At 40.5% G+C, this 13,748-nt stretch overlaps 1 protein-coding gene across 5 annotated transcripts in view; it reads left to right on the forward strand.

Annotated features, from left to right (window-relative positions):
- The window catches only part of DPYD (dihydropyrimidine dehydrogenase), an 833,908-nt gene that overhangs the window by 157,533 nt on the left and 662,627 nt on the right, over positions 1-13,748 (forward strand). The window contains exon 1 of one of the 5 annotated variants that reach the window (XM_060232212.1): positions 2,442-2,642. The exons of the other annotated variants lie outside the window; for them this stretch is intronic. The gene's annotated coding sequence lies outside the window, so the exon portion shown is untranslated. Of the gene's footprint in view, positions 1-2,441; positions 2,643-13,748 lie in introns of those variants that run through there. 5 annotated transcript variants of the gene reach the window in all.

Below are 13,748 nucleotides of genomic sequence, written 5' to 3' on the forward strand. Positions count from 1 at the left end.
GGTAGTCCCAGCAGCAGCCTGGCCGCCGTGTTCTGCACTACCTGAAGTTTTCGTGTTCGGCATAAGGGCAGCCCCATGTAGAGGGCATTGCAGTAGTTTAGTCTTGGGGAAGGCAATGGCAATCCACCCCATAAAAAAGTCTGTAATGAAAACGTTGTGAAAGCAACGTCACCCCAGAGTCAGAAACGACTGGTGCTTGCACAGGGGACCTTTCCTTCCTTCCATATGGTGCTATTAATGGGGGCTGGGGGGGGGGAGAGAGATGAGTTTTAAAGGAAGTGCATTTTTTGCCCTTTAAAAAGCTGGCAATGTCATGAAAAGCTTGGTTGCAATTAGCAAAGCCAAACTATGGTTGAAAGGTTCAGTCCCCTTGCCCCTCCCTGCGTATCCAGGAGCTGAATCATGGTTGCATCTTTGCACACTTTCGACTTTTAGAAACTGACAAGAGGTCTGTTATGATTGCCACATCTGATTTATCCCCAAGTCTCTTGAAAATTGTCGATATGCATAGAATGAGACCTTAAGGTTAGTTCAGATGTCAGGGCAAACTTGTCTCTCCCTCCTCCTTTCCCTTCTTTGCTTCCATAATGTACAGAGCAAGATTGAAAACTTCCTTGTTTGGAAAGCTTTGACTGTAATTTCTATCTGTCATGATGAACTCAGTGATGCTGTAGAAGTCCTGAGCTGCTATCAGGCTGCTGTGGTTAAATTACAAAGTGTGAACAAACTGAAATTGAATCCTGACAAAATGGAAATTATGCTGGTTGGGAAGGCTGAGGTCCTGAATGCCTTTGTGGTTTCCATGTTGGATGGGGTTCAGCTGACACGTTGACTCAGTTGAAGAGTCTAGTGTTATATTGGTTCCAACATTATTGGTAAAGAAATAAGTTAATGCAGGTGCAACAAAAATGCATTATTCCATCTTCATTTAGCCCAGAAGACGTCCATGAACCTTAACTTGCCTGATCTGGCCACATGGATCTGTATTACAGTTACTTTAACATTACTATTGTGACATACCTTATGCTGGTCTGCCTTTAAACTCAACCTGAAAACCTAAGCTGGGACAGAATGTTACAGCTCTGTTACTATTGGGAGCTGGTAGGATCTGCATATCACAATCATTCTGCAATTTCTCCATTGGTTACTGATCCATTCAAGTACTGAATATCATCTATAAAAAAATCCATAATGACCTTGGACTGATATATCTGCAGGAGAGTCTCTCTTGCTATGCTCTGCCATGACAGCTTCTCTCAAAAGTGAAGCCTTCTGCAAATATGTAAGATCAGCAACTGCCCATACATTTTCTGTTTTAGCGCTCACCTTGTTGAACAATAAAGAAGATTCCCCCATTTCAAGCATTCTGCAGAATATGCCAATATTCTATATAGGGACTAGAACTGCAGCATAAATGGAACAGTCAGAACAACACTTTTATAAAGGAATAGGATGGTAATCTGCTGCTGTGTTTACTGGATGTATCATCTTGCTTTTACTTCATTGTCTTCTACATTTGTAGTCAACTTTCTTCACTGTTTATAGTGTATTGTGCCTTAGACAGTTTTTTTGTTTGCGTTATTTTCTAATTTGGAAATTCTAGTCTTATTTCATTGTTTATTGGGTGTTTCATACTGTCTGATTGCATTGTTTTTTATTCTTAAGTTTCAGTGAGAAAGGTGAGTTACAAAGAAAGCAAGTATATTTGAAAATAGGCATTTGGGTCAATTGGGAGGGACTGTGGCTCATTGGTAGAACATCTGTTTGGCATGTAGAAGGTTCCAGGTTCAGTCCCTGGCATCTCCAGTTAAAAGGATCTGGCCATATCTGATGTGAAAGACCTCTCTGCCTGAGAACCTGGAGAGCTACTGCCAGTCTGAATAGACAATGCTGACCTTGATGGGGTATAAGACAGTTTCATGTGTTTCTAAATATTGATGTAAGCCCTAGTTTAGAGCACCATTTTGGGTTGAAAGGAATTCTCATTTGCCATGACAATTTGCATTTGCCAAGCCATGGTGCATTTGGATGTTGACTGAAGGCTTCAGAAACCAGGAATACTTCCGTAATGAAGTAAGCTAGGGGGCAGAGGAAGGAAGAAAGTGGGGACTACATTAACAAACTATTGTTTGTGCCCATCACAAAGCATCTGTTTGTTAGGACATCTGAATGCTGCTGTATCCTCAAGTCTGGAGTCTGGCAGCGCTTGCTGTTGTCAAAGATCTTATCTTGCAAGGAAATTGGGAGGAATGTCGAAATCGATGATGCATTTGTTTAACTTGAAACACATTCTGTTGGCTTTTGAAGCCTGCATGATTACTGTGATGGTTTTGTGGATTAAGCCCTGAGAGTGTATTCTTTTCTTCTTTCTTTAATATGCATGTGTGTGTATGTGTGTGTTGTGGTGCACCTGAGGTTTCCTTGGTTGGCAAAATAATTGTTTTGCAGTGGTGAGAATTCATTCGACACTTGTTTCTTGCATGCCACTTACTGTGTAGATCTCCTGCTACATGGCTGATGGGCTGACCCTGAAACAGCTCATCTGCCAAGAGCACTCTAGGGATCCATTCTAAGTTCCAGCCAGAGACTACCTGCTAAGACCACTAATGCTGCTTTCACGCTGAGGACAGTCCTGATCTTCTGTGAGTACATTTCTATGAGGAATAGGATTAATAATTAATGCATGTTCCTCCATGTAAAATAGGATAATCTCTGACAGATGGTGGTTTTTAACAAGAGCGCTACAGCAATTCAGATCCGACTAAGCATGTTTTATCTCTGTGCCTTTTGTGTGTGGAAAAAATAAGACACGTGATGGAGATGTACATTTTGTATAGATATCTCCAGTCCTAAATATGGTTACAGGTTGCTCAGTTTTCAGAGATCACTCCCAAAGGGGTTTTTTTTTTCTTTTGCTCCTCCCTTTTAAAAAAATAATTCAGACTGCAGGAAGAGTTCATTTTGACAGATTTGGATGACTAAACTGATGATTTGCTGAATTCTGTCTTTAAACAAACAAAAATCCCAGTAAATTTGCAGGCTATGATAGGATTAATTAGAGTTTGCCCACTCATGAGACTGAAACTGCTAGGATACCCTCTACATTCATTATCATGTTTTTGTTTATATAGTGCTTTACCAAAATAAAATTATCTGTATAGGAAATCTACACAACGGCATTCTGCAACCTAAGTGAATTGACCAAATTAACATAATTTCTGTTACTTTGCATAATTTATTATTTCAGTTGTGAGGAAGGACAGGGAGTTATGCAGTGCCTTGAAGCCCTACCACAAACCTAAGAAATCTTATTGAGCTATACGCCTGACATTTTGTCTGCAGCATTACCACATGCTTTTAAGCATATTTTAGCTGCCCTAGAGAGAAGAAATCTGGTTGTGCATGATCCTCCCCATTTTTTTAAAAAAGGATTATTTCCCAAGTATTACACTCTGTACTAGTTCTGCACATTATATTTAAATGCAGCAAGAATTTTAAGGTTGATGAAAAATGCTTTGAAATTTGATAATTTGATTGATATTTGAACTTGCCTTGTTCACAATGCTGTGTTGGACATCTCATACAATTGTCTTAAACATTTGTTGGCAGTGGAAGATAAACTTCATTTTAAGCCGTTTTGCATATGAGCTGTAGTGGAATTCAGTATGGTGCCTAGCAGGATGGCTGGTGCACACTCATAATTTACTGGTTTGCTTGGATTATGTATGGCCCTGGGTTATCATGGACATGTCATGTTACTGTGTTACAGCTTTTGTACCTGCATCGCCTGCCTGTGCATGGTCAGAATTGACTGGACTAAGCTATCATTCCTAGGTGGCAGCATAAGAACATGTAAATCCAGTGAGCACAGGAACACTCTCATTTTTGATGTTTTCAGAGGTTTGCTGAGTTGATCTGCAGCTAGATTTGAGGCTAGGAGCCCCTTAGAGACCAACAGGATTTTCAGGGTATGAGAGTCAAAGCTCCCTAGAGTCTTTAAGGTGCTACTGGACTTGAATTTAGCTACCTTGTCTTTGGGAATCAGACAAGGAGGCAAAATGGGTCAGTTTGAAACACTAGAGAGAGAGAAGCTATGGATCTTCCCCCACTACACATCCTGGCAAGGCTGAGACAACCAAGGCAATGACCTCTTTTGTAAGTTGCATTTTTTAGAAAAAATGTTGGGTGCATTGGGTGAATGGACAAGGGAAGCAGAACAGCCACAGCACTGTGTTTCTAATCTCAACCTGATGAAATCTGAAATTAGCCAACATGCTTAGATGAGAGCTTCTGATTTGGAGTCAATGGAGACTGAGTCACTTTGATTCCAGGAAGTGGCAGGATGTCAAACTCCCCCTTAAGTAGAGCTGCCAACTGCAGCTTAGGAAATTCCTGAAAGATATAGAACTGTTTTAGGGGGGTGAGTTTGGTGAGGGGAGGGAGCTGAGTGAGACAGCGATGCCATAGTGTCCACCCACTGATGCTGCCATTTCCTCTGGTAGAACTGCTCTCAGTAGTCAGCTGTAATTTCAGGAGAGCTCCAGGCTCCACCTGGAGGTTGACAGCCTGCTCATTTTCAGTCTTGCCTTTGGAGAAGCATTGTAGGCAAGCCTCTCTCCATGAAGACTTGTAAGCACAGTCCTGTTCTCCCTCTTACATGTACAGGGAAAAGAAGGCAGAGGTAAAGAAGGCTAACTGGGCCACTCCTGTGGTTGCTTTTGCAATCTGTGTCAGGATCAGCTCCTTTCTGCCGGGACTAGAGCCTCTTCCACTGCAGCTACATTCTGGTGTGAAAAGTCTTGCGGGTTTTGATTTGTTGTTCAATAAAGCTGAATGCTTTTCTTGGCTGCTGGTGTTATGGTGATCATCAGCTTGTGTAACAATTTAAGCACTCTTTTTAAAAGGTTAGATCAGTCAGAGCTTCAAGTGCATGTTTACCTAATGTATATAACCATGTATATAAAAGCACCATCTCAATGTGATTTGTTTTCGCCTTGTATTTATTTTACAGATTAGTAGTAGAAGTTCCCTCTGCCTTACCAGCCCCAGTGGGCACCAGTTGCTGCTTGTCCCTCAGACCTCTTCCATCCAGAAGTCCATATTTCCTGTTGATTGCTTGGAAGTGGTGATGGTCACAGCTCTTTATGGTATAGCAACTTCTTATTTGCTGTGGGCAGCCATGGCTGCAGCTATCAAGCTTCAGAAGGTGGCACAGCAGTATTCTTCCATAAATATCCAGGGCTGATGAGAAAATGCTATCCAAAGGACCACTCCTGGGGTCTGATGGAACAAGACATATACATAATTGTCCAGTGTAGCTCAGGGCAGTGGCTTCTGCTGTCACCAGCAGCCTGACCACCATCTTGGATTCCTAGCAGTTTGTGGTGAAGATGAGTGAAATAACCATAGACATAAGAACAAATAACACATTTTACTGATCTTACACTTTGTGCTGGATATGAAGACATTTCAGTGCCATAGCTGAAGCCTTGCCTGTTTTTATTGATTCAGACTCAGAAGGTTATTTTTATTGGTTCAGACTCAGGAACTCAGCACTGGCAACAATATTTTTCCAGTTTAACTTGGGGTACAATGAATCATGGGCTACTAGATGTGTGCATGTGTGAAGAGGCCTAAACTAAGTGATAAGTGGCTTTCCTCTAAGCAAACTATGAGGCAGCTGTCCCTTGCTCTGGTGCTGGAATGCCTGTTTAACCACAACTGGATAGGGTAAACAATTAGTCAATGACAACATGTAGTGCTCTCTCACTGGTGGTTCATGAGGCAAAGAGGAAGAATGTAGTGACGTGGGAGACGGAAGGATATATATATACTTGTTCAGTGTTAACCAATCCATGATTCCTGTGGTCTGTGTTGGATAGGGGGAAAGTGGTCTACAGTTACTTTGCAAGTGGATGCTGAAAGCTACAGTAAGGCTTGGATTCACTGGAAGGTTTCTATAAATGGAAAGAAGGAATTTCTTTCTGAGGAGTATGTCTTCTTCTCCTTCCCCTTCCTGCTGCAGTTCAGGAGTGGTATGAACAGGGAGCTGGAAGTCTGCCATGGAAGGTGGAAACTGGCAAAAATCGCTCTCCCCCATTGCATAAGCAGAAATTCTGTTGGGTCCAAGCAGTGTTTAGAACTTGGTCCCAACAAATAAGTGGTTCCCAATTCAAAAATTCTGAGAACCACTGAAATAGGAGATTGCATAATAAATGCCTCAAACTTAAAATATATCCTCTTTAAACTAGTAATGAATATAGAAGCCGATGCCATAAATAATAATGTGTTTTTTATTTCTTAGGAGACATATGGCCTAAGATTTAAAGGGCAAAGTGGGCACCCATCATTGCAGTCAGTTTGTGTTGGCCTATGAGGAAAGGTCATCTGTTTTCCTTCTGGTTGCTCCTGTAGAGATGTATTAAAAATGCTAGTGAATTTCTGATGTGCTATATAATGGCATTGCATATGTAGGTTTTCTCATTCTATATAAAGAACTGTGATAAAGAAGCTCTACTTTTAAAAAAAGGCACATGCAGCACTGGGATAGTGGTGATGGATGGGTGTCATTGCTTAAATGAAGGCTTTGAATCGCAAATGTATGTGAAAGTAGTTATTTTCTTCCATTTGTAAAATACCACTCTAAGCATCCCTTCAAAATGAATAATGTACCACACATCACACCAAAACAATGTCTAAAAGTGCTTCATATCATACTAAATAGAAATAGATATGTCTGCTGCATACAGTATCTAACTTGTATCCTTGGAAATGTCCATTTTGACCTTTTCCTCTGTTAAAAGTGCTTTTTAATGCTATCAATCTGTTCAACAGGGAAAAATATATTATTGAAATCGAGAGTTGTGAAAAATGATTTTTGCTGCTCAAAGACTACTTGAAAAGAAAGGATGCCTTCTTTGAAGAATAAGGGCTTTAAAAAGAAGTGTAAACATCTATTTTTTTTTTAAAAAAAATCACTGGTTCATTTCACCTAAAAAACCAAGTGTGTACAGCTAATTAATGTAGGCAAAGCGTGTTTTATATAATACATGGGTGGCCAGCTAATACATCAAATATCAGATATTCTTCTTGTACTTTCTTTGTTGTGTTCCATTCATTTATAATGTATTTATAGTGTGGTGAGCCCAAAGGGCCCAATCAATATTGGAGACTCACTGCAGAATGTGAAACAAGATGCAACCATGTGTGTAATAAACAATTGGCCAGATTGCGAAGGCTTCACATTTAACACATATGACTTATACTGGCAAAGAAAGAGGCTGAATCTAAAATGCTTCTAGGTATGCCCAGCACCTTGGAGCTGCACAGTGGGATTTTTCTGCTTTGAAGGGACCTCACCCAGTGGGTTCCTCAGGGCATATCACAAACTGGGTTTTTGTTTTTGGTTTTTTTGCTTATTTTAAAATGTATAAGCTTCAAAAAGGGTTCCATAGAGCCCTCAGGGCAGCTAACTTTGTGAACTGTAAGAAGGTATCATCTTAAAATAAACATTTCATAACCATTACAAATTACCAGCAGAACAAAATATTAAAAATGTGACCAGCAGATTTCAAAGATACACGCCAACTTGTTAGTCAATGTGACACATGTCCCCCAAGGTCTACTGAAGTTAGAATTATTATTTTTTTAATTAATCTTCTGCAAATAAAAGCCTTGCTGGCCAGGTGAGCCATTTTTGAGGAGGAAGTTTGTCAGAATATCTCTTCTAAGAAAGTTATGACCTTGTTAACTTTTGTTTTCATCAGTCCAGCCTCTTATAAAGGGACCATTTAGAGCAAGAATCCCTCAGATTATCCTGATTAACTCATATGGGAGGCGGAAATGCATTTTATTTTGATAGCCGTCATTTATTCCACTGTTGGTGTTTAGATATTTATTGCATTAGAGAGTCTGTAGTGAATGGACCTGTCTGTATCTTGGCAGACTTGTCTCCTTTATACTAAAAGGGAATACAAGCAGGGCAGATTGGCTGTTTAGGTTACTAGAAAAATTCCAGTGAGCCAGTGCACATCTCTCTCTCTGAGCCCCTCAGCCCATTCTACCTTCCTCTGGGCATGTTTAATTTTGCTGGCAAACTTGTTGCTAGTGTCACCTGTGCCTCAGCTGCTGGGGTGCATGCCTTAAGGCCATAGCATGCTCACAGGGCCTTTACTCCTGTTTTTGTGGTTGGGAAGGGGATGGAGGCAGAGTCCAGAGTCATGTCTGTGATAGTCCCAACATCAACTCCAGGATTTCTTTCTTACTCCCACCTCTGAGCTTTCCCTGTCTGGGGCTCTCTGGAGGGCCATGCTTGGGAGATGTCCATGTCGCTGCACATTAAGTTCACTGTTGGAAGACATGGCAACTGTACCACCACCAGTAAGTAGTCTACTATGTAGCAAACAAACTGAAATTTCTGAACAATCTTCAAAAGAAACTGCCTTGTAGATGGCATGTATAGAAATCTTGCCAGGAGTGTATTAAAATAAAATATAGCAGAAATGTGTATGTGGGCATTCGCAGTTCGTAAACTAAGTTTGGATATTGAAGTGCAGAACTGACCTTGTGACCATGTTCACCACATGTGCCTGATCCACAGCTGTTCCTTCAGAGGTATGCAGCTGATTTCCAGAAGAGATTCATCAACTGTTAGACCAAATAGACTTCCCACCTCCATCTGTGTTTATTTGCAGTCTGTTTTCTTTAGATCCTCTTACCCTGTGTTATTCATCCCTTATGAAACAGAATTGACCATCATCAGCAGACTGATTACACTGCCTCCCAAATTTTTTTTTTTTTGGGGGGGGGAATCCCAGAGGTTTTACTTAGATGTTTAAAAGGAAAGGAGACAAGATAGAATTTGGTAGCATTCTAGTGAATAAATGCCTTGTTTGGAAAAAATAAAATGCTTCAAATGATGGGATGTTGTGAAATAAGACACACCTTTGCTCCAACCACCTGTGCTACTGTGTGGTTTGTTTGTTTTTTTGTCTGAAGAAAAAAAGGCCCCAGACTGTGCGGGTCACTGGGAGCTCTTAGGGGAGGGAAAGAAGAAATATCTGCTTTTGTTTGTGCTCACAGTTCATAGGACTCGACCCTCTCTGCATTTAATTTTTTTAATTATATTGGGAAGCAGCTTCTGCATAGTCTGAAAAATTCAAATTAACCTCTAGCTCTTCAGCATTTTCCTCTTTTATTTCCATTGTGGTCTTAGGGGCCTCCTGAATATATGTGAGGATTAATAGTGTAAGAAACACTTAACAAATTAGAATAATAATAATTACTCATTAGCACATAAAATTCATAATTTCATCTCTAAATCCTTGTCAATCCCTGTCCCCAACAATTATAGGAATATAGTGGTAGGAAGGATTTGTCACAGCAACACATTTATACCATCCTGGACTAGTTTTATGTGAACATGTTCCCTCACTGTGCCTCTGTAACTCAGTTCCAAGCCCAATCAAGGGAATAATTTTGCATGTGCATTAATTTACATGAATAAAACAATAAAAAAGCACTGGCTTGTATTCATTTCCCTGCAAACACAACCTTAGCAGATGATCAGTCTGAAGGTTATCAGTTGTTGGAATTCATCCCAGTTGACATACTATATGTAAATATAACATTTTTCGTCAGCATGGTAATACAATTTTTAAACTTCTGAAGCTTTCTTGATCCTCTGTACAATGGGAATAAAAGAAACAAAAATTTCTTTTTTAAAAAATGAAAACCTGGGTTTATTTATTTCTCCCATTCACATCCAGTTTTCAAACAATGCAATTTATAAACTGCTTGTTGTACCCTTATAAATCAAAATGGCCAAGGACATTTAGTAAGCAAATAATATTTAACATATATATTGAACTTTTCATCTGTTAATGTTGAGTTTTACAGTAACCTCGAGGAATAGAGGGGAAATGCTGACGCAGTGGCAACACAAGGGATATAAGCAGGCCAACTATGTTTCTGTTGTAAAAATCAGAGCCCTTTTCCTCCATCTGCACGTTCTGAGCAGACCACTTCATTAACTGTTATGAGATACAATAGGCTGTGTTTCAATGGGCGTATATTTCAGATACAGTGTGAAGCTTGCAGGATTACAGTATGTGGTTTATTTCATTGCATTTTAATGCTATGTTAAATGAAAATATAATTGCATCCCTGTTTTCTCTCCCTTCTAAAATTTTCAGGCATAATACTGCAAATGACAGCTCACAGGGATCTCAGGGATAATCAATGCTCTAAAAAAGACCTTGGTAATGAGCAGTGTTTTAGAAAAGAAACACAGTCAGACAAACTACAAATCTGGCACTGTGCATCTGTACGTGAGACTTGGCCCCAGTTGCAATTACAGGAAACTCCCCCCCCCCCCCCACTTTTCACAAGCTTATATACAGCTAGGCCTGCCCAGACTGTGCTCACCTATGGAACTCTACTCATGCCTCAGAACCCTCTGGATTTTCAGGTAAGAGATGTGTGAACTTGCTGTTGAGATACCATAATCCAGCAGGTGGTCAGTATTTAAGTTTAGAGGACACAAGTTGATCAGGCTGGGTGCTAGAGGCTTCATAGTTCCAAATTCCAAGTGGTGAGGCACTAGTAATAAACATAACATATTTTAATAATTTGTCCTTTTTTTTCTTTCTTTCAGAATACAATATTAGTTTAAAGACCTTCCACTTACTCATTTGTTTTCTTGTTTCTTGCTGACACTCCTCCCAGAGAGGGGTGAGGTTATGGCGATGTTTACAGGGAGTATACCTGGAAAAAGTGTGAAATGACAAGACCTTAGTTTACATTCCTGCCCCCAAAATTGGATATTCAAAATACCAAACAACATTGCACAGAAAATCTTGACATTCAGAGTATGTTGCCAGAGCTCAGACTTTCTCATTTCTGACCACCAGAGGGTAGCCTTACTGTCTCTGCACATACTGTTAGCTAACAAGTAAGGAGGGGCCCAACTGCAGGGTAAAGAATGTGGTAAAAGCTTGTATTTGATTGGCTTTAATTGACCAGAGCTGAGGCTGCAACTACAGGGAGCATCCACTGGGAGAAGGGGATTGATAGAAAAAACCAAATGTCAAGGAGGAGCACAGTGAGAGATGATGAGCAAATGTGTTAGAGAGAGAGTGGCTTGGAACATGTAGGAGTGTACTACTCTTCAACATTAGAGGGCTGTTGTTCAAATTTTGAGAATGCTGAAGCATAATTTAAAAAAAAATGTTCTAAACATTTTCTAGATCAAATGCAAAAACACACAAATCTAATAATTAAGATTGCATTGCTTGCAAAAGGAATAAAGAGTATCAAATGAATGATTTCTAAATAAATTTTCAGTTTTCCAGATTGTAAGTCTTAAGGCTTTCTGTTTGCATAGAAGAATCTAGTAATTCTCCAGTGCAACCTTAAGCAGAGTGTCATCCTTCTAAATCCATTGAAGTTAATGGACTTAGGGGTATAACTGTTTAGGATTCCACTGCTGATGACTGAATCTCATTTACTTCAGTGGGCTGATTTAATGTATAATGAATATTTTCAGTATTTATTCTTTTTCTCCCTTCCCCACAGTTCCAGTTTGTAAATCAGCCCCCCCCTCCCGCCACTCCCTCCTGGGACTACTCCCTCCGCTGTGCATACATTATAACTAAGGGACTTCTCCAACCACATCAGACATCTGGCAGAGTGGGTTCATGCTCCGAACACTTTATAGTACTTTTTAAAAGTGCCACAAAAATGTTCATGATTTTAGTCCCAGAGGGATGCTGAATTTGTCTACACCAGTGATATGTGTGTATCTGCTGCACAATAAGCAAAAAATCCCTTGAATTTCCTAAATATAACAAGGGCCGGTGCTAGGCTTTCTGGTGCCCTAGGCAAATTACCCACTAGCACTCCCCCCCCCCCATTATTAAGAAATATAGGGAAAATGAGAAGCGTAAAACTTGAAACTTTTCACATTTTTAATTTACTGATTTTTAATTTTTTTAAAAAATGTGATATGTTATTTAAAAATTGTGAGAATAAGTGCTTGCCGGCCAAGCCAGGAAGCAGGGTGGCAGAATAGGATGAGGTGGGAAACCAAGTCGCACATCAGGGAGAGGGAGGTGACTTGGCTTTGTTGAGGGCAGCTTGGTGATGGGAGAAGACAAGGTGACAGTGGTCAGGAGCCAGAGTATTGTGTCTGGGAGGGGGCACCCAGTGGTGCCTCCTAGGCCAGGTGGCACCCTAGGCCAGTAGGCCAGGTGGTGCCTACTTTGCCTACTCCCACACACTGGCCCTGAATATAACCAACAGTGGTTATGCTTTATGCTTGTCCTTTTTGAGTTTGGGATGATGCTGTATGAACCCATTTACCAGCCACAGCCCCCTTGGAAGTTTCCCTAGGATTTGCAACACAGACCAGGGTGAAATAAGCAAGTTATATGTGTGTCATTTTAGTTGCTGGTATAGTTGTATCCTATGTAGCTTTTTAACTTGATTGTGTTCATGACAGCCCAAAATGGAATCTCTGCATGCCAAGAGAGAATGCCTCTGATTTACAGATATTGGAGACGAGCAACTTGGCAAGATTACCCATTGCTTAGCGTGCTGTAGTTGGGAGCTTTCTAGGGTCATTTGGCTGGTCATGATTTGAGTGGTGGATTAAATGGGCCCTTGGTCTTATCCAACGAGAGCGCCTCTTTTATAGCCCATTGAAAACAATTTGCTTTCCTGGATTTCCTTATGTGTTTGTGAGACTGTTACTTAGAGAATACCGTCCTTCTCTCTTCTGCACTTCCCTCCCTTGTGTTTCCTGTAGAACATTTTTAAGCTGCTTGGGATCAGGGGTCTGTCAGTTTTCCCCAGTGAATCTCAGTAAGGTGCCATGTACTCTTATGGCGCTGTATCAGTGAAGTAATGAATAAATAATAGGCTTGTTGTACGATGCTTGTGGAATAATGCTTGTTGCCATGCAAGTTAGTATCGTATACCTCCTTCTGAGCTGACAGATGCTGTGGTAATTTCAGGAAGGATCCATGATTTCTTCCCTGTGGCTTTTCCAGGTGCTGCAAGTGCCCGAGGAGTTAAAAATGGCACTAACTTGTACAGATGTCCCTCCTTTGCAATCTGTGGAAGAGTAGATTTCTGTTGATTAAAATTTGGGTACTCTTGAAACAAAACAGTAATTAACCCAAATGGCTTGTTATCTTGCATGCGTGATGCTTTGCTTATCTATGCAGGGTTTCTATTCCTCTTGAGTCTTAAAAGGAAATTTAAAAGGCTGTTTTCCCCACCTTCCCCTCATAAGTAAAAAAGTGATTCCAGAACAATTCAGCTGTTATTTGCGAATATCTTATGCCAAAGGTTTCTTATCCTTATTCTCCTCATTCTACCCAGTCACCATGTTATTCCAGAAAAAAATAAAATGCTTTTGATGCATCTTCCAGAGGAGAGTCTTTGTCAGATATAACATTTAGGGATCTCCATCTACAGTTCCATGTATATGAGGTGTTCTCACTACCTGCAGTCCTCCTGGTGTGCCCTCTCGCCATCTCCTCAGATTAGAGCTCATTATGTATCTTCAGTGTATGTACTGAACCTCCTGGTTGGATACCTCCAAAGGTAACATCTGAAAATGCTGTAGACAGTAGGGTTTTTCCAGGCAAAAGATGTTCAAATGTGATTACCTTTGAACATCTTTTGCCTAGAAAAACCCTACTGGATCATGAAAGGTCAGCTGACACTTGACTGTACTTTTTACC

This window comes from Heteronotia binoei, chromosome 2 (genome assembly GCF_032191835.1).
Source record: "Heteronotia binoei isolate CCM8104 ecotype False Entrance Well chromosome 2, APGP_CSIRO_Hbin_v1, whole genome shotgun sequence".
NCBI lineage: Eukaryota > Metazoa > Chordata > Lepidosauria > Squamata > Gekkonidae > Heteronotia > Heteronotia binoei.